This window comes from Canis lupus, chromosome 22 (genome assembly GCF_003254725.2).
Source record: "Canis lupus dingo isolate Sandy chromosome 22, ASM325472v2, whole genome shotgun sequence".
Lineage (NCBI taxonomy): Eukaryota > Metazoa > Chordata > Mammalia > Carnivora > Canidae > Canis > Canis lupus.
In genome coordinates, this window is record NC_064264.1 from 22923314 (window position 1) to 22951257 (window position 27944).

Genomic DNA, 27944 nt, shown 5'->3' on the forward strand with positions numbered 1-27944 from the left:
CATGAGAAACTGAATAAATGTGTTGGCTGACTTGATCAAGAGTAATGAGTGTATTAGAAATGTCTTTGAATATTGATTATAAGACTTCATTGAAAAAAAAAAAAGACTTCATTGACTATCGTGGATGAGAAAAAAAGAATTAGTGACCACACTTAGATTTCTGAGTTTTAGGATTTGTGGGTGGTACCATCATTCATTGTCTTAGCACTTTGCAATGAGGTGGAAAAAGAGATTTCAGAGAGAAGTAATGACTCACTTAAGAATCTCTATTATTGTTATAGCTGCACCTGTGGAATGCACTGGATATATCAGACTAAAGTCTATTTGATATCACTGTGATATATATGTCCATGAAGAATGTAAGCCTGGAAATGAAGAGTTAAGATGTGTAAGGCTAGAGCAAGCAATAAAATTCAAGGTCATGTAGTTTCAATTCTTTGCAATCAGAACTGAGAATGTGTATGTAGACTGAAAAACACAACTACTTGTCTGTCAATTTTTTTTTTCCTGTTAATGTTTTGATCTTTATCATAAACCTTGTAGTAGGGTCTGATTTTTTACTTTTAAGAGAGTTAAAATATAATGGTTAGCCTATTATTCATCTTGTTTGCTTCTCAATGATTTTTATTTTTAGTTCTACCAAGAACTGACTTACTGTGAAAGGCCAGTAGTAAGAAGAATTCACATGCTTATTTGCTCTCCTGGAAGTGAAGCCCAGATTATGAAGGATTGATTTCTGGAAATGGCTTTTTAAGAAAGTCATAGGCAATCTTTACAGAAAATTAGCTAATAGCCATGACTTTAGTGTCTAATACACAAACTTTTTGCCATCCTCCGTTTTGGCCTCGGTTTTACAATAATATATATATGTTTAATCATATAAAATAATTAGAATATTTAAGATCATGGGTTGACAATGCTTTCCAGGCATATGATCAATTTACCTGAGACTGAAAATCAAAACTGATTATATTTTTATTCTGTAAATTTATCAAACCATAGATAATAACAGCCAATAGTTCTGGGTCATAAACATAAATGATAATAGGAAGAGCAGCTACCAGTCCCTAAATGTGGAGATTCTTGCCTAAATACACTACCACCATTATATAATGAATACAAACTCAGATTTTTATAAATGGTAATTTTGGATGAACTGGAAATTGGCAGAAAAGAAAACAAATTTGATTGGAAAAACTATGAGTTGTAATAGTAGAAAAACGTTTGACTAAGAAATACTTGTCAAAAAAAAAAAAAACCCATCTAAGAAAGTCAAAATGAAACAACTAAGAGTCTATTCAAGTATGGAATTTATGGAAAACTTTTGAGAGGGCTCTCTCTTTTTTTTTTTTAATTTTTATTTATTTATGATAGTCACAGAGAGAGAGAGAGAGGCAGAGGCATAGGCAGAGGGAGAAGCAGGCTCCATGCACCGGGAGCCCGACGTGGGATTCGATCCCGGGTCTCCAGGATCGCGCCCTGGGCCAAAGGCAGGCGCCAAACCGCTGCACCACCCAGGGATCCCTGAGAGGGCTCTCTTAACAAGAATAGCAATTCTCTTTTATGAAAAGTAGATGGGAGAGAATGTTCAGCTCATGTTATACCAGACCTTCCAGAAAGAGCAGTTTCAGTGAAAACATGAGTTCCTTCTCTGAGAAGCCAGGGATAGCAAAACAAAACAAAATAAATTAAGTAAATACTCAAAATACTGTATCTTGTTAGTGGTAAAGTATGATATAGAGAATCTTTGTTATTTTTAAAGCAGTAGCAGGGGAAATCTAATTCAATAAGTCAAGCTTCTTATTTGCACATTGTAAAGCAATCTCAACTGAGTATCCTTCATCAGAAGTTTGTCTGAGGATATTTGAAATTGTCCAAAAGAAATGCCTGCACACCAAATGAATCAAGTGTCTGGAACAGTACTTTGACTTCTAGTAAGTAGCTTCTAGTAATTTTGTTTCTGCTTATTTGTACCTTTTGCAATATCAAAAGTTCCTCAAATTGAACTTGATTTGTCTATTTAATTCTTGTTCTCAGATTAAGTCTTTACCTTTGGTCATTCCTGATTTGAAGCACTTTATTTTTTTAAATTCATCCTTCCTCTAGAGACCTTGATTGATGTCTGAATAATTTCAGCTTCTATGTTCCCATCCCCTACCCTCATTCTGCATATGATCTGAGCCTGGGAAATCTCCAGTTTTGCTCAATTTTACCACAAACAAATAGTCCCCTTATATGGTATGTGTTATAGCAACTGGTGGCATTTCACCTGGACACACGTAGGGTGCTTATCTTGAAATTGCCAAGTCACATTATTATTGGCTGCTTTTGTACTGTCTCCTAACTGCTCTGAAGCCAAGGATGAAAAATGTAAAAGTTCTTAGGAAAGTTTAGGTAAACTCTTGGAATTTCTGTTCTACATGATGTGGTAAAAAGTATTAGAGACAAGGCAATACTTCGTATATTCCCCTGAGACTGACTGGATGACATTTTTCAGTAAGCCAGCTGCCAAACCAGGCAAAGAAGTGGGTTAGGCCATATAAAGGATGAAAGAACTGAAATTCTCTGAGATCAGTATGAAGAAGCCATGATTGAAAATACAACAAGGTTTTAGAAACTCCTACATCATATGAAACATATAATCGCAAGTACCACAATTATAACATGGGGCTAAGAATCAATCTAATAAGAGGTAGCACCTTCTTCATACCAGTTCATAATATGACTAAAACAAATCAACAGCTATCACCTACTCTTAGCGAAGAAAAGTTTTGATAATTCTCTTGAAATGCTCTGCTCTTCATATAACAAACAATCACCCTAACCTTATAATTAACACATCTTGGTGGAAGTAATGTTAATATCCTAGATATAAGTCTGAGTCATTATCTCGAATAGCAATATTGTCCAATGAGACTAATTTCAGAGATTGTGCTGATACAGCTATACTTATTTGATTAGCATGTGAGAAGCCTAGCTTCTAGTATTAAGTCCAATACCATTTAGCTGAAGACCAAACTTTATTTTTACTGTAGCCATGCTGATTATTTTATTTGAGTATTACTTCAAGCTTTGTTTCTCTGAAACACAGAATTAGTATGATTAATCAGTGGTATAGGCCTTTTCTAAATAAATGCCTACATCACTACTTGTTCTGCCTACTATAATGTCCCGAGTTCTGTCCATCTCTTGAGATTTTTCGGGCAAGTTTTTGTTAAGAATCAGAAACTCCCTTATATATGGCAACTGTAAAAAAAAAAAAACAAAAACAAAGGATCTATGAATCTCTTGTGATTTCTAAGGCATCAGTGTGTTCTGAGTCAAAAACTGCCTCCACAATCACTGATCTCTGACATTCTGTACACACAGATATAAGGGAACCTAGATTATGCAATTCAAAGTACCACAGCTTTGTGAGGTTTTAGAAGTATGGGTGAATTAATGAATCTCCCAAATATAATTCCTGTTAAATTAGAATGACTGGGAATGCACTTCTGAAAAACAATGAAATCAAATTATTATACTACTTAGAAGTTATAATATACAAATGACCCAGAAATGAATGACGAACAATCACAAACTATTATCGGATATTTTTAATGAAATAACTTTCTATGTAGTGAGAGAAATGTAAATTTATTCATCAATACTTCAGATTGAAGGCCTCTGGTCACACAACATATTACCTCTATCTACTTGCATATTCTACCTTGAATGAACCACTGGTTCTGGAGTAGTGACTGCGCTCCTATGTTATATGTTCTTCCTTCCACAGATGACATAACCTCCCTAATTCCCCATTTTTTCTGGGAAATTTAGAATGTAGAGATGTACCTTTTCTTTATAAATAAAGGAATATAATTCTAAAAATATTTTTCAAAGAGTATATATTCATATTACCAAGAAAATTATGACTACATATCACAACACATCCAGAATCTGATGTCTTACTACTTGCCCTGCCAAAGTCCTGGTCCAAGCCACTGTCATCTTTAACCTGAATTATTTAATAGTTTTATAACTGTTTTCTAGGTTCTTGTCCACACTCTTAGTCTCTAGGTTATTCTCAAAAAGCAGCTAGAGAAATTATTTTAAAACCTAAATCAGATTGTATTGGTTCTATGTTCAAATAGCTTCTGTAGTTTCCCATCATGAGCAAAGCTTTCACCACAGCCTACAAGAACGGTATACTCTTTACATTTGCCATTTTTCCAAGTTTACTTCCTTCTAGCACATACTCAACAGCCTCAACCCTACCTTACTCATTCTGCTCCAGTTGTACAAATGTTTCTGCTCTTTGACCTCTGAACACATTCATCCCTCAGAGCCTTTGTACTTGTCATTCCGTCTGCCTAGAATTCTCTTCCCCCAAATATCTAATCCACCAGCCTCTTTCTCATCCTCTGTGTCTCTGCTCACATACTCTCTTAAAGACAAATGCTTCCTTGACTACTCTAAATAAAATGGTACGTGCCCCAACCCACTGCAAAGCATATTTATACTCATACATGACTGTATTTTTCTCCATAATACTAATGTAACTTAGTCTGGCTTCATTACCACGTTGTAGGCAAGAATTCTGTCTATATTATTCATTTATAATACTGTAGCACCTGGAATGATGCCTAGTATATGACAGGCACTAAATCAATCAATGAATCAATTTGTTCAATGAATGACTGGGATCATTGCTTAGTGATGGAATTACGTAACTATTGGATTTAATAACTACTTTTATTTTTTTATTTTTTATTTTTTTTTTAAAGATTTTATTTATTTATTCATGATAGTCACAGAGAGAGAGAGAGAGGCAGAGACACAGGCAGAGGGAGAAGCAGGCTCCAAGCACCGGGAGCCCGATGTGGGATTCGATCCCGGGTCTCCAGGATCGCGCCCTGGGCCAAAGGCAGGCACCAAACCGCTGCGCCACCCAGGGATCCCAATAACTACTTTTAAAATAAAATAAGCAAGTTAGGGAAATTTCTTCATTTCTACCAACTTTGAAATCAACTTAATCCCTGGATATAGGAATTATCTGAAGAGAAACCTAAATATATTTTTATGTGAAGAAATATTTTTTTCAAAAATGTATCTCTACCCACAAATTACAACAAATTATTACTCTATACCCATAGCTTTTGTCTCCATAATATTAAGCAAACTATTATGTGATACCAGAGAATGTTGCAGCAGATGACCACCTCCCCTGTGACTATTTTCAGTATGGTACAGATGTGCTTCTGAGAAGTGCATTATAAATGGATCCTGATTAAGATGCAAGGGAACAATCAAGTGTATCTATTCATTCCCTGAAAAGTCATGTGATTTATAAGGTTAACTCAAAGCCTGTACCATCTGTGACAAAGAAGCAGTGTAGAGGACATTGTGTCTTCTGCTGCTTCTACTGGCCTCTAGATGGCTCTACAGTGCTGAATCTATTTTTTATTCCTACTCCTCTAGCCACAGAGGAAATTGTGACAGGTTTTATTTAGAATATCTTTAGATCTCATTTCCTCCAAGATGGCATACCTTTGTATGAAGAAAGTCAACTTTTGATAGTCTTTCCTTAAGAATCAAATTATGTCAAATTTTCACCATTAACTGCATTCTCAAGGCCTTCAAAAATGTCTGTACACCTATGCAGTAATAGTGAAAATGTATTGTGTCTGTAAGAAAACAGGTGTCTACTATACAGTTCTGACAGATTTACTTTCAATTTTAACATGAACCTGGTGTATCAAGGGATGTCTTCTGAGTCATCTCACCATATTTGGATGCAACAACGATTGGTATTCGTAGCTAATTTCATGGGGAAGCAGAATAAAATCAGAGTGAGCTTGAATAAGAATTCTTCTTTATTTGCACTTCCCAAAAATTATAGTGTCATTCTCACTACACCAATATAGAATACTACCTCATAACTGGTTGGAAAAAAAAAAAAGTTTGGTCTTCTGACAAAAACCTTTTAAATAGCTTTTAGTTCATTTTCTCATCCCTGTTGTCATTAGAAACAGGTATTCAATTCATATTAATATATATAACTTAGCTTCTACTTAAAAAAATTAGGACTATATTTTTCAAAAATGTGATTCTGGTGAGGCACATAACTCATGATTTAGTGGATTTTTCCTGAAAGTTTCCAGGATGAGATATAATATTTTGTATTTTCTTCATAAAATAATTATGGCTACTCTCTTATAGATTTCAGAGAGTTGTGGGGATAAATAGAATATTGGTTCAATAAAACCAAATAAAAGCCTAAAAATTAATTAAACCTTATTTTTTCACTGGAAATTGTGATCTGAAACCAAAACCAAACCAAAGCAAAACAACAGACTTGCAGTCAAATTTTCTTGAGATCCTGATTATTTTCTCTTACAGAAATCGTACTGTCAGGTTTCCCCTTTGTCCTTTTTTTTTTTTTTAAGATTTTATTTAAAAAAAAAAAAGATTTTATTTATTTATTCATGAGATACACAGAAAGAGAGAGGCAGAAACACAGGCAAAGGGAGAAGCAGGCTCCATGCAGGAAGCCCGACGTGGGACTCGATCCCGGTACTCCAGGATCATGCCCTGAGTCAAGACAGACGCGCCCAACCACTGAGCCATCCAGGGGTCCCTTCCCTGTCGTCCTTGACTCAACTCTCAGAAATTTTTCCTTTGTCATTATCCCACTTGCACTTATCTGAAATGATGCTGGAAAACATGCTTTCCTTGACTAATCTGACTTTGAAGCTGATCTTTGTCTCGTGTTTAGCGGCCTGAAAGTTCATTTATAGCTCAAAGATTTAAAAGTATTTTTTAGTCTCTGCTCATTGTTTCTTTGGTAACATAATTCTTTAATGGGCTTTTGATTTATTCACTTCTAGTCAGTTCTTTGCACAAGTAATTGTTCTCAACGTTTTTCTTCTTGATATGATTTTCAAATCCATTTGATTGCTTCCTTTCATATCTTCATATTTCTCACCAAATCTGACATGGCTACCCTGAACCCATGAGTCTTACATAGGAAGATTATACCTTACTATATCTTCTTTGACTTCTGTCACTTCTTCTAACTGGAAAATTTTATTGGACCCTTATTATTGAAAATATTTTTTAAAAAGTCTACCAAAAAGCAGTCAAGTTTTTCAAATCTGCAAAGTTCTGAATTTATGTAATGTTATTTTTGTTTTTGCATTTGTTTACAGACTAGTTCATTTCTATCTCCTAAACCTTGCAAAGTATAGCCAATAATAAGTAAAACACTACTAACATGTCTTTGAAACATTTCCTCTAAAGCTAAAGTAACCATGTGTCTTGCCTCACAAGTGATTGCAGTTTTCGCTTTGTGCAGTTTGTCAGTACACAGCATATACCACGGTCTTTCCAGTGCCTGATATTGATTTAATGGCTCCTTGTGATCTCATTCCTAATTAAATAACAAATATTTTTAGGGTTTTTATAGAAGTGTACCTGTCTTTCAATACCAATTTATGTTTTAAGGTAAGTAATGCTACCAGTCACAAATGAAATAAGACCTAATTCTATTCTTAGTTTTTTATTTCCCCAAAAAGGTTGTCACTAATATAAAGTTTAAGGTAGGCTATTCTTTTTTTTTTTTTTTTTCTTCTAGCTATGTCTTCTGGAATAAGTTGCTTCCAAGATCTCTCTAGCAGGTGAAAGGTGAAGTACAGACAGATGACTTCATGGAATGATTTTTAAGAGCCATGCCTGTGAGTGACATTAATTACTCCTATCCAAATCAAATGGGCCAAAATCTAGTCTTATAGAATCAGCACTAAAGCAAGGAGCTTGGGAAATGCAGTTGAATACATGGATTGTTGGTGAGGGCTACAAATGTTTGCACAGTGGTTAATTTATGAAAGAGAAAAAGCAGTTGTAGCTAAAGATGCAAGGTAAATTTATTTTTGGAAACTGATTGTAAGTTGCCTTTGATATGCAAGGGGAGGTTAAAATAAAGATGAACATAAGTTTGAACTAAAAAACAAACAAGCAAACAAGCTGTTTTAGAACACTTAAGTCCAAGGAGTCTTCACAGGCTCTTTATAGACTCATAACCTCACAGTGACAAATGCATATGAAATATTTAAGGGATTCTTAAGACCTCAGAATGATAAGGAAAACCATCTTTAAAGTACAACAAGCTAAATAACTCATATACCAAACCTTGGAAGAAAAAACTATTTAGAAAATATTAAGTGTTAAAGTTGGCAAGACTTTATGAGCTACAACTATTATAACTAAAACTGCATTATATTTAAGAAAGTATATTTGTTTAGAAATCATATGGAGAACAATTTTCAACAATAGTAATTTTGAGAAAGTGATGTTTCACTATATTACAGATGGAAAAGTCAGTATACATAGAAAAATTTAATAAAAAATTTAAATCTCATTTTAAAAGACCATCATCTTTAGAGGAAAACAAAATAAAATCCTACAAAAAGAAAAAAATACACTTATTGTTAATGACAGATGAAAGAGTCTCCTTCTTCATATGCTATTACATAATAATCTTGAATGTACTATACATGTATAAATATATAGATTTTTATGTTAGAAATGTTTAAAAAGTTAGGTTGTAGAAGTGTTATACATTTCAAAAAAGATTTTTTACAATTATTCTGTTGTTCTATGAAAGAGAACTGATCTTGTAAGAATATACAATATTTAAGAGAGGAGAAGGAAATTATATTCAATCTAGTTTAGGGATATTTGTAAATGTTATTCATATATCCAAGATCAACTTTAGAAAGGGACCAAGAGAACTGTACTTCACTGTGAAACAGATTGCTGAGCAGTAACTTGCAGATCAGGTGTCATCTATTATCCTCTTGAAGGATATTTTGACATGAAGTTTAATTTGAGACATCAGTTACCATCTTTAAAAAATCCCACAGCGCTTGTTTTCTACCACTGCTTTTTATCAATTGTCAGAAATGAAACTAACCAAAAGTGCTTCTATGACCTGCAATTTAAAAAATAATGCTCATCTACCAAACTCAAATATGCATATGGATCTCTGACTTGGATAAGAAAGAATTTTTGTTATTAAATTAAAAGGTAAGCCAACATTTCTTTCTCAGTTAAAATGTAAGTATAAATACAATAGCCTCTAGCTATTTTAGACAACATGAGGAATATGACAGATATTTTCTAGAGCATGACTAGAAAAGGAAAATGAAAAAAGCTTATATGCAAGACCAGGAATGATATTTAAAAGAATTGAGGACAGGCCATAATTTTGCCTTTGAAAATTAAAAAAAAAAAGTCTAATTCTAATAAAAGTGGCATTGTGGTATATTACATAATACATTAGAATTTATAGATTGAATGAAGATAAAATGGATATATCAAAAATGCACATATATTAAAAAATCATATTTCAAAAGTCATATTTGGAATTTTAATTAGGGGTAAGAGAACTCTAAGTTTGTCAAAAAACACAAAATATTTTACCAAGGGGGTTTGTATAAGCTAATTTTAGATAGGAGAAAACCTATCTAAATTCATTTTGAAAATGTAGACATGCTTTATGTTTTTCTAAGTGAGGCTAATATTAGGATATTTCAGGAAAGTTTTTATTCTGAACACATACACAAGTGATAATGATCTTATGTTAATTTCTGGGAATTTTCTAATAGTTTAGAAATCACTGTATTCCTGAAACAATAAGTTTCACAATACCCAACCACACAGTTACTTGATTTATGTTAATATAAAAGATTAATGGCCTCTATGCCAAGATAATCAAAATTGTTCTCATATTTCCATAGTGATGCCCCATTTCTTGAGCATATCAATATAACCCATTCGAGTGGAAAATAAGCCATCAGTAGCAGTAATTTGTATTCAGAATTTCTTTAAAATTCCAACAGTGAGACAGATTTCCAAGAAACAAATTAGAGAACACATGAAACAATAAACATATCATTTCTTCATCACCACAAGCATTATTAAATGCCTATTTACACATATGGGAATAGGATTCTGGATTTCTATTGATATATTATAGGAACACTACAGAAAACAAAAAAACCACTGGATTATGACAGATGAGACCTAGTATCGGTCCATGCTTCTACTAACCAGCACTATAGCTTATGGTTTATGATAAATCACTTAATCCCTTGAGATAGACTATAAATGGATGGGCTCATTTAAATTTTTTTCTTTATTATTTTATAGACTCCTGATTCTCTTACCAAATAATTTATAATATACACATACTACTAAACATTATTATTAAAAATTAATAATTTGAAGTACCTACATCTAGCTAAATAGATTTAAACACATTATGTGTAATACCAAAAGAATAACATTTAAAAAATATTTATAGCTTTCCAGGAGGCGGCGGCGGCGAAAAAAAAATTATAGCTTTCCTTCTTAATATTACAGCTTTATTTATGTTGTGTTGCTATAGAGGCATTAAAAAGACAACACAGAGTAGAGGTTAACAACATGGAATCAGGAGCTGGGGCAACTAGGTTTGAATCCCAACTCTGATACTTATTTGCTCTACTATCTTGAGAAAGTTATTTATCCTGTATTCTTGGAGTTTTTTCACCTGTGAAATAGAAATAATAAGAGTATTTAACTCTGTGTTGATATAAACAGTAAGTAATACAGCCTACTGGAGTTTGTGCCAAGTGTTGTTTCTATTGCTACAAGTATTTTCCACCACATTATTAAGGCTTACCTTAAAAAAAAAAAAAAAAAAAAAAAAAAAAAAAAAAAAAAGATGGTTTTTGTCTTAAATAAGTATCCATCTAAGGCAATTTTCAACATACTTTCATAGAAGTAGACCAATACAAACTTAGTGTTTTTCTCTATTTCAGAAAGCCTAGGTTATGGAATCATGTAAGTGGATTTTAGAATGCTTCTCTAATTAATGTAAGTTCCATTTATTTTCACTTTTTTTTGCCCTCTATGATATCTAGAGAATGCTGTGCAAATAGTATTCACACTGTGAATACTTATTACTATTTATTGTATTGCATTGATTTTAATTGAATTAAAATTTCTACATAAAGTAGCTAAGGATTAGATTTATGCATTTGACAAAGGTATACAGGAGTTCTGAAGCGGTCTCTCAGTTAGTAAATTAGATAATATGGAATAAAACTGTCTAATACTTAACCTCATTCACAGACCAGAAACTAAAAAGGCAGAAGCCTATTTCAGTGGAGTTGACAAAGAATGTAGTGGAAATGGCTGCCATTCTTTCCCTTGTAGTCTCTGGATAAGATTGTCTTAATTCTTTGAATACACTTGGCTGGCAATAGATGAGGTGGTAATGACTTATTCTGGACCATGGTTTAACTGTATTATGGCTGCTGTGCTTTAGCTATTTGTTCAAAAGAAACACTGAGTAAATGAATTGGATCTTAAAGTATTATATAAAAAAGTCTTATCTATGTCACAGAAGTCTGTTTTTCTCTGTCAACCATAGTGAGCCACTATTACCTATTAAAAGTTTCTGTTTTTTTTAAACTGTATACTTTTTTTTTAAAGATTTTATTTATTTATTCATGAGAGACACACACAGAGAGAGAGGCAGAGACACAGGCAGAAGGAGAAGCAGGCCCCATGCAGGGAGCCTGACGTGGGACTCGATCCCAGGTCCCCAGGATTACACCCTGGGCCGAAGGCCACGCTAAACCACTGGGCCACTGGGACTGCCCAAAAGTTTCTGTTTTTTTATAAACGTCCTAAAATAAACAGAAGATAAAAATAGGGACTATTGTTTTATACATCTTGAAACAATTATTTAACTAGTGGAAGAAGAATAAGTAAATGTCAAATATTGAATTGCCCCATTAGATCCCCCTTTCTGTACCTGAAGACAGGACATAGCTTCATTAATTTTCATTTGGAAATGTGAACTCTAAAATACTGAAGCTTGATATATAAAGAGTATGTCAAAACTGATTCTGCATGTTATCCATGTTGTAATGTCAATCTGAATATATTTAGCTATGTTCAAGACATAGTCTAGTCTGAGTATGGACACACTCTCTCTTTAGATTTTCACTAAACACTTTTATTTTAAGGGTAATCATTTCCTTGATCATCCATTTCCTGGGAGAGTTCTCCAAATGAGAACATGTGAGATTATTTTAGGTTGACAGCTCTCCAGTGGCAGCTTACTTAAACCAGTAATAAGCTCATTAAATCTAAAGATTTCATAGAAACTGTGATAAGAGACACAATCAACTTAAGGGCTTTTCAGGGAAAAAAAATCATAAAAGTATACTTTAAAACAACTGAATAAGAGCTATTTGATTGCCACCTTTCCAAGTACCACCAAGTCATTCTCAGATTGATGGATAATGAATACCAGAAATTCACCAGCCTCACTGTTCATTTTAGCAATGTACACCTTGCCTGGAATGCTCTTCATTCCTTTCATCTATCAAAATTCTGTCCACTTATCAAGGCTGAGCTCAATATTACTTTTCCATAAAAATCTCTTTGAATATGACAGCCTTCAATAATTTTCTTCTTCTCAGAATTTCTGGTGATTTTAGTCTGCATGATCTTGTCAGCTTTTCGTCACAGGGTTTTGTTTTGAAGTTCTATTTTCAGTGTTACAATCCTTTCACGTAATTATTTACTACTTCTATTTAGCACTATATGCCAAATTATAGGAGCTTCTCAAATCTGAAAACATTTATCTTTTGTAGGTTGAATTTCCTGGAAAACAAACTCAGAGGCAGAGATTATTATGGTGGACATTTATTAGGAAGATATTTATCTTAGGATAAACATCTGTGGAAAATGGGGAGAGGAGGTGGGGGAAAAAGAGAAGTAGTGTTATGATTTAGTTTCACAATGGTCTGAGAAGACTCCAAAGGGAGCTCTGAAATGCAGATGGCTCTTCACAGGTATCCTACATTGGAACAAAGAAGGTAAGTCTTCAGATTCTCTCACTAAACAGTCACTAGAGATAGCACATCCAAGGAAAGTGGGTGAGATAACTCTTTCTAATTAAAGGCTATTTATGTATGTATGTATGTATGTATGTATGTATTTATTTATTTATTTATGATATTATTTATTTATTTGATAGAGAGTGAGAAAGAGAAAGACCACCAGTGACAGGAGGGGCAGAGAGAGAGGGAGAAGCAGACTCCCCACTGAGCAGGGCATGGGGACTGGATCCCACTGGATCATGACCTGAGCTGAAGGCACCTGCTTAACTGACTGAGCCACTGAGGCAACCCAAAAGCAATTTATAAAGAGGCCTAAAAACTGAAAGTTGCCTGTTAACAGCCTCAGCAACTAGGAAATTAAATCTTTCACTTTTGAATAGAAATGTAGGTGGCATGTAACAGTATCCATTACATAACCTTAAATATGAAAACTGGGAAAACAAAAAAGAAAAAACCTGAAAAGCAACTCAAGTGGATGCATCAATTAACAAAGATGCATTTTTGGGGTTATAGAAAACTACACCAAAGCAAATAAAGGCTGCAAAATAGATATATATTTGCTCCTCTCTGTAAATGTGGCAGGATTGTTTTGTCATCAGAATTCTCCATGGGATTGTATGAGTTCTCTATCCAGAGTATATTGCAGCCCAGCTTCATCTGCCCAGATCTGCTGCCTTTTTGCGATTATACACTTATTCCCCAAAGGCATGCTCCCTAATAAAATTTCTACTAGAGAGTTTGCATTTCAAAATTCAATGGCATATAGATGGCTTCCTGGGATCAGAAAAATAGAAATATGGCTTGGTTGCTTCTTTTGAACTTTCTGGAGCACTTAGGTATCTGAAGAACCACTCTAAAATAGTGAAGACGTTTTAGTCTAAAATTACTACATTGAAGATATAAGATGAAAGAATCCACATTACACCATGTATTGCAAATCATATTTAATAGAAAGGTAGACTTTGAACTATGAATTCTTCCCTTAATGCACTGTCAACTCCTAATGATAGGACAATGGAAGGCTACAACCATATGGTACCTGTTTCTAGAGCACAGGCTAGCTGATCAGTATCACTCTAATGAAATGTCAAGACTCCGTGATAGGCTGCATGTAAGAGCCTCACTGGTGATCTGAGATAACAATGCATCATGAGAAGCGGAGTATTGGAAATTGTAGGTATAAGGAGTAGAAGTAGATTATGAGACATCTGAAGAATTTAGAAGGAGAGATGAATTCTCTTCACTTAAAAGAGAATCTAGCAGTGGAAAGGTCATATTAAAGGTTTAAGGGACATTGTTTCAATGGAAGGGAAAGAATTTGATAAAGGGACTAGGAACATAAAGGATATGAGAAATCAGTTTTGAGACATCATGGATATTAAATGAATAGTAAAAACATTAACATAGATAATAGGATGATATTCTCAATTTGGTTTTAAAATTGTATGTATGTGTTGTGTGTGTGTATTTGCTATGTATTATGAGAAAGTAAAAATTTGGTAAAAAGTAACAATACTTATATAATTTACTATATATATAATTTACTAAACATTGGTTATTCAACAAAATAAGCACTAATTCAACAAATATTTGCCTACTATGAATTAGTGTTCTTAAGGATGAAGATATGGAATGAGCAAAATATGCATTCCTTGCCTTTATGACATTTACATTGCAGTGGGTAATTAAATTTTGCAGATCTCTTATTCAATAATTTTCTAATGTGTCTTCACATAGCACAAAAGCTATTAAAAACTGAATGCTAAACTCTGTAACTAGCATTCTAGATGAAAATCAATGTGTACCTCTTAGATGAACTCTCATAAGATTTGGAATAAAATGAAACAAATTATCTTCTGTACTTTTTCAGCTTCTTTTCTTCTGTAAGTAAACTGATGGGGAAGTTTTTCTACAGAGTTCCAGTTCAAAATTGGATGCTGAGAGGCAATTATAATAGCAACAGAAGCAAAGATTTTTGATTCTAGCTTTGAAATTGTAGCTAAAGGTCTATGTTCTTGACCTCGTGACTTGCATCACAGTCTCATAGGTAGTAAATTCTTAGGAGAGTGTGTCATTCTTATTTTCCAGGACTCATCCTAGAGACTCAGTTTTGGCTGCTCTTACAGATATAACGATTTTATTATTATCCAATTAGCTACAAAATCTCTTCTTACTCAAAATACCTAGAGTGATTTCTGTTTCCCTCAGTGAACGTGTACTGATCTTGAGTAGATTATTCTATCACCTAAGATGTTTATAGTATAGGGAAATAGATTAGAACATACCTCTCAGAGGCTAGATATGCTCTTTCTACTTTGCTAATTTAATTAGACTGAATCAATCTACCTGACAATAAAATAATACAAATAATAGTCTGACTTGCTCTGTTAGATGACTGCAAATAAACATCTTTTTTTTGTTAAAACTAGACTCAATTAATTTCAGTAATAACAAAACAATACTCAACATTTCTCTCTACTTGTTATCAATGGATTTTGTTTTCCAATGCAACAAATTAATCCAACTGTCCCTCAATTCCTAAGTAAGAGGAATTCTTTCTCACTCACTAATTGACCTTGGCTAACACATCATCCTAGAGGGTATTTTACATGTGAATATACTAGAGTCCTCTTCTACTCTAAGTTTCTTTTTTTTTAATCTTATTTAAGTTCAATTATTTAACAAAGAACCTATCATTAGTTTCAGATATAGAGTTCAGTTAATCATCAGTTCCATATAACACCCACTACTCATTATATAATGTGCCTTCCTCAATGCCTATCACCCAGTTTCCTGATCCTCCACCCACTTTCCTTCCAGCAACCCTTATTTTGTTTCCTATAGAGTCTCATATTCATGTTTCAATGATGTCTCCATTTTCTAACATTATTAATCCTACCTTCATTTATTTCTGGTTCAAATGAATTTCATTTCTCTTTTCACAGTTAAATATTAATTGTATTTAAACAGAATTTATCAGACTTCCTGCAATTTTGTAACTGAATGAGTTCTGTTTGGCCATAAAATTTTTCAAATTTCTGCAAGGTCCAGGCTTTATTATTGAATGTCAGACATGACATTTGCTTATATACTAACATAAGAGACCTACATGTGACTTTCTCTCAGAGTCATTTGTTTATATTCCAGGATAAAGACTCTCTCCATCCCTCCCTAGATGTGTGTTTAACTTAGAGAATAAAGTCTTTTTGTTTCTCTCTGGTTAAAGAATGGTAGTTCGGATAGCTGCTCTATTTAACCTCTATGTCTCTTAACTTCATCTTTTGTGGTGCAAGCATTACTATCAATCCAAGGACATCCGCCTACATCATGTTACCCACTGGAGAATTGCAGCAAGAGGAACCAGTAATGCTAAGATGATCTATGAATAAATAAAATAAGTCTTTTATGATCGAGAGATCATAAGAGTAAATGTAGACATGGAAAATTTTAATGAGGAACGCTTAAATTATGATGATTATTTTCTCCTATCAACTCATTAAGAAGTCAATAGACTTATAGAGACTTATATGCTTTTTTACTACTCTTATACTTGGTGACACTTTTTAAAAGACTCTAACTTCATATAAAACTAAGATATATTTTTATTATGAGATAAATATAATATACCAAGACTGGATCTTTAAAAACTCCTAACCCTTCATTTTTGTTCAAAGTTTTAACTCTGCCTAGCATGTGTTCTGTGCTATGTGTTATGTTGAACATAAAAACAAATAACATCTCCTTCTTGAACAATTTCTTATAAGACTCTACAATGATGAATCTTTCTGGCTACTTTAATATTTATATATACTTTTATTCAATCTTTTACTTCTCTTGTATTATCTTCTTAAAGGTATAATTTGTTTTTCAACAACATTCCCTTTCATTCACCTTTCTTTATCATGTTAATGATGATTATATTTATATATATTTATGGATAAATAATATTTTGTCATTTAAAATTCAACTACCATTTATATATGAATGAATGGATGATCCCATTCCTCCTAAACATCCTCGAAGCCACACGTCTTAAAACTTTTCATACAGTTCAGAGCATGTTTTAAGTCTATGCTATAGATCATCCTTGCTACAAATATAAGACTCAGTTAAATACTGAATTATAAAGGCTTCCCCCTCTCTTAGATGATAGAATATAGGAAAATGGAGAAGTCTCTGGTAAACAATAGCAGAATAGCAGAGGATGATTTCTGGTCAAGATAGCTTTTCACATGTTGGCACATCTCTGCTATTAACACCTCATGATTTTTATAGTTCCTCATTCTGTAGCAAAGGACTGGTTGTCTTTGTGACAAGGTATAATTGGAAGCAAAATGGTGGACTGATTTTCAACATTAGTCCATCAAATAGCCTTGTGGATCATCCTCTTTGGTTATAGACACAATGCCCATATGGGGGATCATACAGCCTGTGAATCCTACATAAGCTAGTACAATCTGAAGGCCCAAGTATTTAAGAAGGCACACAGGGTTTTTACAGAATGGATGTGTGCTTTTTTTAGTAGTACAAGCTTCTCAATAGCATAACTGGTTTTGAGTTTATCTGCTTCTTGCCTATTAATTATGGGGAATAACATTGACTAGACATTGGTTTTAAGCATCTAAACTCTGCCTATCTTACTCAACTTAATGGAGTCTATTTAGAGTATAAATGGAACTACCGGCTCCCTGGATGCCTATATTATTATTCCTGAATCTGCCAGCCATCTCTTAATCTTTTGTATGGTACTACTTAATTTTAATATCCTGTTAATGCTGCTGCTACAAAGATATTTCTTAAAACTAATTAATTGAGAGAATCATAAGCTGTTGGATTTTCAAACATTTTAAGACTGTAAATTACAGTGTTCTCAATTATCTTAGTTTTCAGACCTCAGGCAGACATTGTCATTTTAAGAAGAAATGTATTCCCTTTCATGGTTGCTTGCTTTGCACACTAGTTATTTCTCACATAAACTTGTTTCTTTTGGGGAGCTTTGCTAAAACTACAAAGAAGCAAACAGCAAATACTAATATTCTGAATATTTTATTTTATTATTCCCCATGTTAAAGAACTTGGTGGCTTCAAATTTGCTTCTGATAATATGAGTCAAATTTACCAAATCTTTTATCTTAGATCAACAAGAATCATCAGTTTTCTACCTCCAATAGTGTAACTACCAAGACAACACCATTTAAAAAAATCTGTTTGTATATCTGTGCATATCTGTTTTAGGTTTTGTCACACACAGCTCTTCATTTCCAGGTTATTTGGGTTATTATACTTGGCGGCATGGAACCAATTCCCTAGATACAGAATCTTAAGCAAGATAAAGGCTGACATAAAATTCCAACTGTGGTCATTTCAGGTTTGGTAGGGCAATATTCAGTCATTAAAGATCCATAATGCTTTATAGCTTTTTACTAATTCATCTACCAGGATATGGCAGTCTCTACACATCAGGATGGAGTTGTAGCCATCACATCCACATTCAAAGCAGCATAACGAAAGAAAGGGCAGGGGAGTAGAGTCTTCAGTTACTATTAAAAGAAATATGCCAGAAAAGGCTACTTCTGTTCATACCCCATGGCCAGACTTCAGGCACATAGCCACACTTAGCCATAGGAGAGATTAGGAAATTCTGTCTTAACCCTGAGTGGTCATTTACCCAGGTAAAAGTATATTGCTGAGAAAAGGGAGAGAATGCATATTAGGGGACCATTAATAGTCCCAGCTAAACCCAGAGAAAAGATAATTCCAATCTCATATAAATGAACACACTCATTTTTTTCTTTTGGACTACTATAAATGTTTATAACTAAAACTCAATATGGACACTTTTAAGAAAATGAAACACAAACCAATCTAATCAAATAATCAAATACAATGCAAAAAATGCTAAATAAAATACTAATACACACACATAATGTATTTTAGTAATTCATATTGAAGATGGTTCAACAATTTAAAAAAGGAAATTCCTTAAAAGAGAAATTTAATAGAAGAAAGGAGAAAAATGTATGATTATCTTAATAGATGAGAAAAACATTAAATACAATTTAAAGGATAGTTAATTAATCAACCTCTAAATAGTATAGGTCAACTTTATATCAAGAAGTCAAAATTTTAGGTACTATACATGGTAAAATAAAAGAAAATCTTCCTTCTGTCTTGGAGCTTAAATTTTAGGGGAAAAAAAAAATCTCTCAGGATACAAAGGATAAAAGAGAATTGCTTCACCTGCCAGATTATCAAAAACATCAAAAACAGTAAGAGGTTAATCTCCAAAATGTAAGGAACTCCTACAGCCCAGTAGCACAAAAAATTTAATAAGCTGATTTAAAAAAATAAGCTAAGGATTTAGATAGACATTTTTCCAAAGAAGACATATAAATGGCCAAAAGATATATTAAAAAGTACTCAATATCACTAATCCCTAGGGAAATGAAAATCAAAACCACAATGAGATATCACCTTAAATTTGTCAAGATGCCTAAAAACAACAACAAAAGACCCTAAGTGTTAGCTAGAATGTGGAGAAACTGGAAACCTCAAATGCTACTGGTGGGAATGTAAAATGGTGCAGCCACTATGAAAAATAGTATGGGGATTCCTTTAAAGATTAAAAATGGAACTATCATATGTTCCAGCAATCCCACTTCTGATTATTTACCCAAAAGAATTGAAATCTAGATCTCCAAGATATATTTGTGTACCTATGTTCACTGAATATAGTGAACTATATTCACAATAGTCAAGATGCGGAAACAACCTGACTGCTCATCAACAGATGAATGGATAAAAAAAAAAAAAATGTGCTATGTATACATACATACAATAGAATAGTTTTCAGCCCTAAAAAATAAATTCTGTAATATATGATATCATTGAGAACATTAAAATAAGCCAGTCTACATAACAACAAACATTGCATGATTTCATTGATATAAGCTTATTAAAATAGTCAAATCCATAAAAGAGTGAGATGGCGGTTTCCAGGGAATGAGGTCAAGAGGAAATGGAGAATTAACAATGGACATAAAATTTCAGTTTAAGCAAGATAAATTAACCCTAGAGATCTGCTGAACAACATTGTACCTATTGTTGACTACAGTGTACACTTAAACTATTAATGGGATAGGTCTTAAGTAAAGTGTTCTTACCAGAATAAAATAAGTTTTTAAAAAGTAGATTAGTTATAATACTTAATAATGACACTTTATAAGCTTTCACATCAGAATAGTGAAAAGTTATGCATGGTTTCTATCCCTGATATTTTACACATTATTAAAGGAGTCCTGATGAGTAAAATGAGAAAAGAAGATGACTTTGAGGGAGAACTTTTAGGAAGGTAAAGATTAAAGATTCTTTTCCTTTTATGAAATTGAGACAGAACAATTGTGTGGGACGACTAAAACAACATGACTGTCCCAAATATTTTCCAATGCAATCTACTACAAAGTATGAACCAATGAATGTACCAAAGAGAGTCCTTTCAAATTCGTGGAGAAAGACTGGAGTATTTAAAATATGATAGTGGTACAATCAAGTATTTTTATGGAAAAAAATAGATATATGCCCTATACAAATGGAAACTAACAGCCTTAAATATAAAGATCAATTCTTTGAAACTGGTAAGAAATATAGAAGACTACTTTATGTCCCAAATAAAAGTATAGAGGAAAACACAACTTATTGAGATAAGAATGGATTAAACATAATACTTTTAACATTTTTTTTTACAAAAATGTCACAAGGAAAGTAAAATTATAGACCTTGAAATGGAACAATTTTGCCACATATTAATACAATCAAAAAATAAAAGAAAAAAAAACAAAGATATTAATGAATAAAGGAAATGAATAGAAGATTCACCTAAGAGGAAGTTTTTTTTTTTTTTTAAGATTTTATTTATTTATTCACGAGAGACACACAGAGAGAGAGAGAGACAGAGACACAGGCAGAGGGAGAAGCAGGCTCAATGCAGGGAGCCCAACGTGGGACTCAATCCCAGGTCTCCAGGGTCAGGCCCTGGGCTGAAGGCGGCGCTAAACCGCTGAGCCACCCGGGCTGCCCTAAAAGAAAGTTTTATATGAAAAGATGCTTACTTTCATTCAAGAATAGGTTAAAGGCGAATAAAAACCTTGAGAAATCATTTTACATACTTCAAGTATTTAGCTCTCTTTAAAATGTGCAAAAAATCTAAGTATTTGAGATATGCCTAGTGGAATTCAGAATTTGTACACATTATTTGGAGAAGAAACTGGAGGTTCATAACACTGAAAGAAGATGAACCACTATATCTACTTAAATAAAGACCCTAGAGAAACTTTCATTCACCTGCCCAAACCAATGTATGCAAATGTGATCACTGGAGCATTGTTTATTGAAACAAAAGTTGCAAATAATTTAGTACAATAGGAAAATGGACTAAAAAGTATATATTTTGCAGTAAATCTATACAGAATTTAAGTAATATACAAAGTATATCAATAGATAAATTCCAAAAACATCATGTTGAATGCAACAACAATCCAAGTACACTTGGGAATGATAAGTATTCTGCAAAATACAATTTTTTTTAAAGAATTATCTATGTGACACAGAGTGCGAGCATGAGGAAGAACAGAGGGAGAGAGAGAATCTCCAGCTGACTCCCCATTGAGCACAGACATGGACACGTGGCTCTATCCAGAGATCATGATCTAGGCTGAAATCAAGAGTCAGATGCTTAACCCAATGAGCCACTCAGGCACCCCAGTTCAATTTCTTGGAAAAAAAAAAAATCTGACATAGAAGTAGTATGAAGACACGCAAGGAAATGTTAATTATCAAATTTACTCTAGAGATTAGATGAAGAAAGAAAAAGAAGAAGGGTAATGTTTGACTGCTTCTATTATATTGTAGTATAAAAAATATACTGGACACCATGGATATTTTTCCTCTTTTGAAGATTACTTTAATGAAGATGATTTCAGCAGAAAACAATAATTACAGTTTTAAGATAGCCAATTAGTTACTATGCATTTGCTGTGATGTAAAGGTCTCTAAAAGCAATAAACACTTGCTTCCAGTTAATTTTAAAGACTTTGGTTCATTGTTACAATTTAATTTCTAAAGTAATTTCCATTCTAATTAAAACCTTTAGTACCTGCACTGAAGGATCCTATCAAAAGCAACTTAATTTTTTATGAATTTGGAAAATAAGTCTAGCCTTTTGAAGATCTGAAGTAATAAAATGTGATAACTGGAAGCACTGGATTACATTGATACGAATAGTTTTCTCATAAGCTACTTCCTCATTTTACCCTTTCCTCTCAAGTAAAATTAATTATCAAGAATCTATTAAACATTATGTGAATTTGTAAGAATAAATATTTGGAAACAAGCCCTCATGATCTTTCCTTATTTTCCAAGTAATTGTTAACCCTTTTTCAAAGGAGATACTTATGACTAGCTGTAAATTCCCATATTAAAAAGATATTAAAAGATTTGTATCTAATAGGCATTCATCAAATTGTTATGAGCAAAAAAGTGATGTACACATTGTGCTGGAACTTGAGACTAATAACAGGTGAAATTTGTAACCCCTGCCTTCAGATGATCCAATAAAATTAATTTATGTGACTGATGTTGATAATAATATTAACAAAGGTTAGGAGGAATTGCCAAAGAAACACTTAAAAACTTCCACTCTTATGACTCCCTGCTGTTCCCTCTCCTCCCACCTCACAGGCATATTCAGAGGATTGCAATTTTAACCCTGAGAAGTTATACTCTGGAGGCGACAGTGAACAAGAAATGAACCAGCTTTTCAGGAACTAAGGCTAAGTTTTAAATCTTTTTAATTTGTGGTTTAATTTGTACATTAGATTGATTCAGTATTGCTAGAATTCTAAGATGCCTATCAGAGAGCAAAGATACATCTGCTTTGGAGAGAGATAGTATGGTCTTAAGTCCTCGAGTATACCTAGATTCATTGATTTTTAACATGACTGTTTACTATCTTCAAGGATATAAATGACTAGTTTGAGATTTTCTTCAGTAAACTGGAATCTATGCTACACAACCAAATGCACATTCTAGAACTGAGAAATACTTTGAAATAAAAATCTCAATAGATGTGTGTTTAATAGCAGACACAAGGGGGGAAAACTAGTAAGAACTAGTAAACGGAAAATTAGGTCAATAAGTGCACTGAATTATAGAGAAACAAAAAGATGAAAAATAAGTAAAGAGAATGAGATGCTGGTTTTAAGAGGGAAAAGGTTTAATGTGTATAGGTGAAATTCCAGAAGAAAATTTTTTTTTTGTTTCTAGCATTGCTTATAACTTAATGTCCGTTTTAAATAAACTATGTTTAATTACTAAAAACAACTGTTTTAACTGATATTTTCTTTACCTTGAGTTGCTTTATATTCTTAATGTTCCCCTCAAACCTCATTTTCTTTGTAAAGAACAAAGGAAAGATCAGTCTGTTCTGCTGAATGTGCTGGGTGAAGCCATGATTATTTACTATTCTTTGGCTTAGCTCAGTGGTAGGCACTGACATGCTAATTGTGTCCATTTTACAGAATCTCCCTTAAAGCCTTCTCTAAAAAGGCAGGGATATTTCTGTGTTTATGCACATTCAAATCTTGAGTCCTCAACAAGTATTAGCTGTTTTGTATCATTTTCATTCTCTCTTATCTCAAATATGATTGAATATGTTTCTTCATTCAGTTTAAATTTTTATTCCTGTGGCTCTCGGGTTTAAACTTGTAGATAGAGTGGGAAAGCCTATAGGGTTTTTGTTATTTTGATTAGTTGATTGGTTGCTTTTTTTTTTTTTTTTTCTGGTTTTTGTTCTCAGTCTTTCTCTTTGATTATAACTTTTTGTATCCATAGCAAATCTTCTGGGGTTCTAACTAAATATGGCTACTGAGAGTCTTCCTTCATTTTGTCCTATAGCATTCTTCTCTATCTGATCTAGTCTCATGGACAGAAACTCTACAATGTCAATGTAATCAAGGAACAAAACAAGTTATAGTTCTCTAAAATCAAAACTTCATTCACTTAAAAACCACTTCTCGAGTTTCCAGATGTTATAAATCAAACTCTTGAAATTTATATGAAAATGCAAAAATAGGGCAGCCCCAGGGGCTCAGCGGTTTAGTGCCGCTTTCAGCCCGGGGCGTGATCCTGGAGACCTGGGATGGAGTCCCACGTCGGGTTCCCTGCATGGAGCCTGCTTTTCCTTCTGCCTGTGTCTCTGCCTCTCTCTCTCTCTCTCTCTCTCTCTCATGAATAAACAAATAAAATCTTTTAAAAAATGCAAAAAAGACAAATTGCCTCCAAGCCAATTACTATCAAGTACAGCAAATAAATAAGTAAATAAATAATTATAGTATAATAAAGGGTTTTCTTTGGATTAGATGTTGGACAGGACACTATAGAAACATATATGAAAGTCACCTTTCATCTTTAATCCTAAAAACACAAGAGAACTATTGCGTATGTTGGTGTTTCTTGTGCTTCCAGGAAATATTAGAACAAATGAAAGCTTGTCAACAAAACACCTCCCTCCCATCCTCTACCCTTTTCCCTTCCAGAACACCTAAAGGGCTAAAATTATCTTTCACACTTGCTACATCTAAGATGATTTAATCACTATAATCCTAGAAATAGAAATCTTTGTTATGAGCTTTGATGTCCAACTCCTAGACAGAGTCTACAGTCACTATCTTTTACATAGGCATCTTGTCCTGGTAGTGGCATTTAATTTGGAACATTTTCATTGCAGGAGCAAATTGGCAGACAACCAAGAAAAATGACAATTTCTATGAAATAAAATGTACGGATTGTGGGGAGGTGAAGGAGGAGTACTGCAGATGGGGGTAATGGGACTTATTATATGAAGTTCCTGCTCCTAATCAGCTCTATAATGGATCTGAGGCAGTGAAGGTTTCCAGGGGCCAGTAGCCTGCTCCTAATGAATCTTTGACTGGCTGAAAACCTGACCTTCATTTTAATAAAGTGTATAAATACCAACTTTATCCCTTTCTTGGGAATTTCACCAAGTTCTTTTAACTAGAGAAAGCTTCAAATATTAAATGAAGTAGCCTGGGGAAAGATTAGAGATTATTATTAACATTTGGTCTTAACGAGGTAGCTATTGTGTCACCATTTAAGGGTGAAGCATGCTTTTTTGTTATTGCTGACTGATGGGCTTAGGATTCTGAAATCATTCTGTAACTTTATAACTCATAGTCTGAAAATCCAACCAATCTTTAAATATTTAAACACACATATTCATACATAGTTGTAAGAGCTTATCAGCATGAACTATGTATTTGAATATTTAGTAAAGGGACAGTTTAATTATATTACTTTTCAAGATAAATAGGTAGCCTATAAATGACTCCAGCATGCCAAGAGTTGTGAAAAGCCTCATATTTTACCTTACTTGCAAACTAATATGTTAGTCTACCACATTTTCATGAATGCCACCTGAAGACATGAAACTCCTGGTCTGAGGCCAAGGACTTTATTATTCATGGCATAGAAAGCAACATAAGCATGGACATATTCACATCAGTTGACTTTGCCCCCAACTCCTGGTTGGTCAGTGAGGATGGGCACAGTTGGATGCCAGTAAATAAAATGGACTGTGTTACAGGAAAGGAACACTGAACTTAGGGATCCCTGGGTGGCTCAGCGATTTGGCCCCTGCCTTGGCCCAGGGCATGATCCTGGAGTTCCGGGATGGAGTCCCGCGTCAGGCTTCCTGCATGGAGCCTGCTTCTCCCTCTGCCTGTGTCTCTGCCTCTCTCTCTGTGTGTGTCTCTCATGAATAAATAAATGGAATCTTAAAAAAAAAAAAAAAAAAGGAATACTGAACTTAGGAAAACTGGCTCTCTTAATGGATATTAAGTATGCTTACCCTCTTCTCCAAAGGAGGATGTCATCTTCATCATACTGGAAGGTAAGCATACTTGTCTTTTCCTCTGAAAGGAGACACTGTATCTTCCAAGGTTGTGCACTGTGCAAACATCTTTAAGAAGATGAACTGGGGGACAGCCGGGTGGCTCAGCAGTTTAGCGCTGCCTTCCACCTGTGGCCTGATCCTGGAGACCCGGGATCGAGTCCCACGTTGGGCTCCCTGCATGGAGCCTGCTTCTCCTTCTGTCTGTGTCTCTGCCTCTCTCTCTCTCTGTGTCTCTCATGAATAAATAAAATCTTAAAAAGAAAATTTAAAAAAAGAAGATGAACTGGAAAAAAATGAGATGGATTGAAAAGAAATTTTTTAAAGAAGGCAAATTAATGTCTTGCTTACAAGAAATAACTAAACATGAAACATGAGTGACATACTGTCTCATGCCACTTGGTCAATGATTCTGATTAATCTATCCTACGGAGACTGTGACCATATCTGTTTAAATTGTGTCATACAACATTTAATTAAGGCTACTGTCAACAGGTCTCCAAGTTGCAGGATGAAGCCAATTTAAGTACAAAACTTAACCATCCCGTAATGTCCTCAACAAAATAAACTGAACAAATCTCATAAAGCACCAAGTCTACCTTAAAAAGCTATGTGACTTTCTCATTAAATTTCTGTACCTACTTTCCCACCTTTCCCAAAGTACTAATCCACATTGAGAAGGTTGTTTTAGCAACTGCATGGACTCTGTCATGGTTTTAACCTAAAAGGTTAAGTTTAGGGCAGCCCGGGTGGCTCAGGGGTTTAGCGCCGCCTTCAGCCCAGGGCTTGATCCTGGACCCTGGATCAAGTCCCACGTCGGGCTCCCTGCATTGAGCCTGCCTCTCTCTCTGCCTGTGTCTCGGTCTCTCATGAATGAATGAATGAATAAAAAAAAAAAAAAAAAGTTAAAAAATAAAGGTTAAGTTTAGGGCAATTCCTTCATCCATAATAATCCTGTATAAGAAGTTGAAGCTAAAAAAAAAAAAAAAAAAGAAGAAGTTGAAGCTGACTTTAATACTTCTGGTGCTCAAGTACTTCTGTTGAAAATTTCATCTAAATGGAAAAAGTCCATCAAACTTTTAAAATTGGATGACTTTTATTATAGGAATAACTCCCTGTAAGATGCACATGAATAATAGATTTGTTTTTCTTTCCAGGAAGATTGTCTAAGTAGCCAAAGAGGGGCCTCATTTTGGAAAGATCTTTCCGGTTACCTGAGGGTTTGATGATCCACGACGGGGTTTATCTAAATATTTCTCTGCAAACTCAAGTTAAGAAGCAAGTCATCATGTTTCCATCAAGGAAAAAATGAACACTTGGTCTCGTATACAAAAAGGATAGTCCCGGCCTTGCACCCGGTCACCCTGAAAAGAAAGCTGTGTTTTCAATAGTTAGGGTCTCTCCAGTGTGACCTCTATCAGTTGAGGTCACGAGTTGACAGGGCCTCCGGTGTGACTTCCAGAAGGAGAGTTCATTTCAAATATCTGAGTTGAGCCATCGATTTTGAAGCGCTGGCCCTGACGGCAGAGGCGGCGGCATGAGCCCTGGGCCTCGGAGAAGGCTCAGTGAAAGGCAGCATCAGGCTCCCGGAGCTGCAGCGACAGCTACGCTTCCCAGTAGAGGCCTGATCTCGCGGGATCTCCAGCGATCTATGGGAACCGCAAGTGGTCCTGGGAAGAGAAACGTGCTCCCTCGCGCCGGGCGAGGCTGCGCCCAACGCCTCTTCTTTGATTGCAGGTCTCGGAGAGGCGTTTGGCTCACACCGTCCTGGGTCAGAGTCACGAGGCTGCTGCGCCTCGCCCTGGGGCTCACCTAGGTGTGGGCAACCCGCCAGTGGCCCCAAAACTGCGCGCACTGCGGGGGGGGGTGGGGGTCAAAGGTCCGCAAGAGAGCAAAGAAGACCGGCACAGGCTGCCAACCTACAGCCTCCCGGGTCCCGCCCGGCCTCAGGGTCGGCCCCTGCCTCCTGCCGAGTGGAATCCATCCACCCCGGGGGCCTCTCCTGTCACGACTGTGCGAATCCGTGTGGAGATGACAGC

At 34.5% G+C, this 27944-nt stretch overlaps 1 long non-coding RNA gene across 1 annotated transcript; it reads right to left on the reverse strand.

Annotated features, from left to right (window-relative positions):
- Nucleotides 1-10377: 10377 nt before the first annotated feature.
- On the reverse strand, nt 10378-27539 carry LOC112678769 (uncharacterized). The gene is made up of 3 exons (XR_003147827.3): nt 27120-27539; nt 25864-26159; nt 10378-10573 (listed from the first exon to the last, which is right to left on the reverse strand). It is a non-coding gene; the product is annotated as an uncharacterized LOC112678769 (long non-coding RNA).
- Nucleotides 27540-27944: the final 405 nt, after the last annotated feature.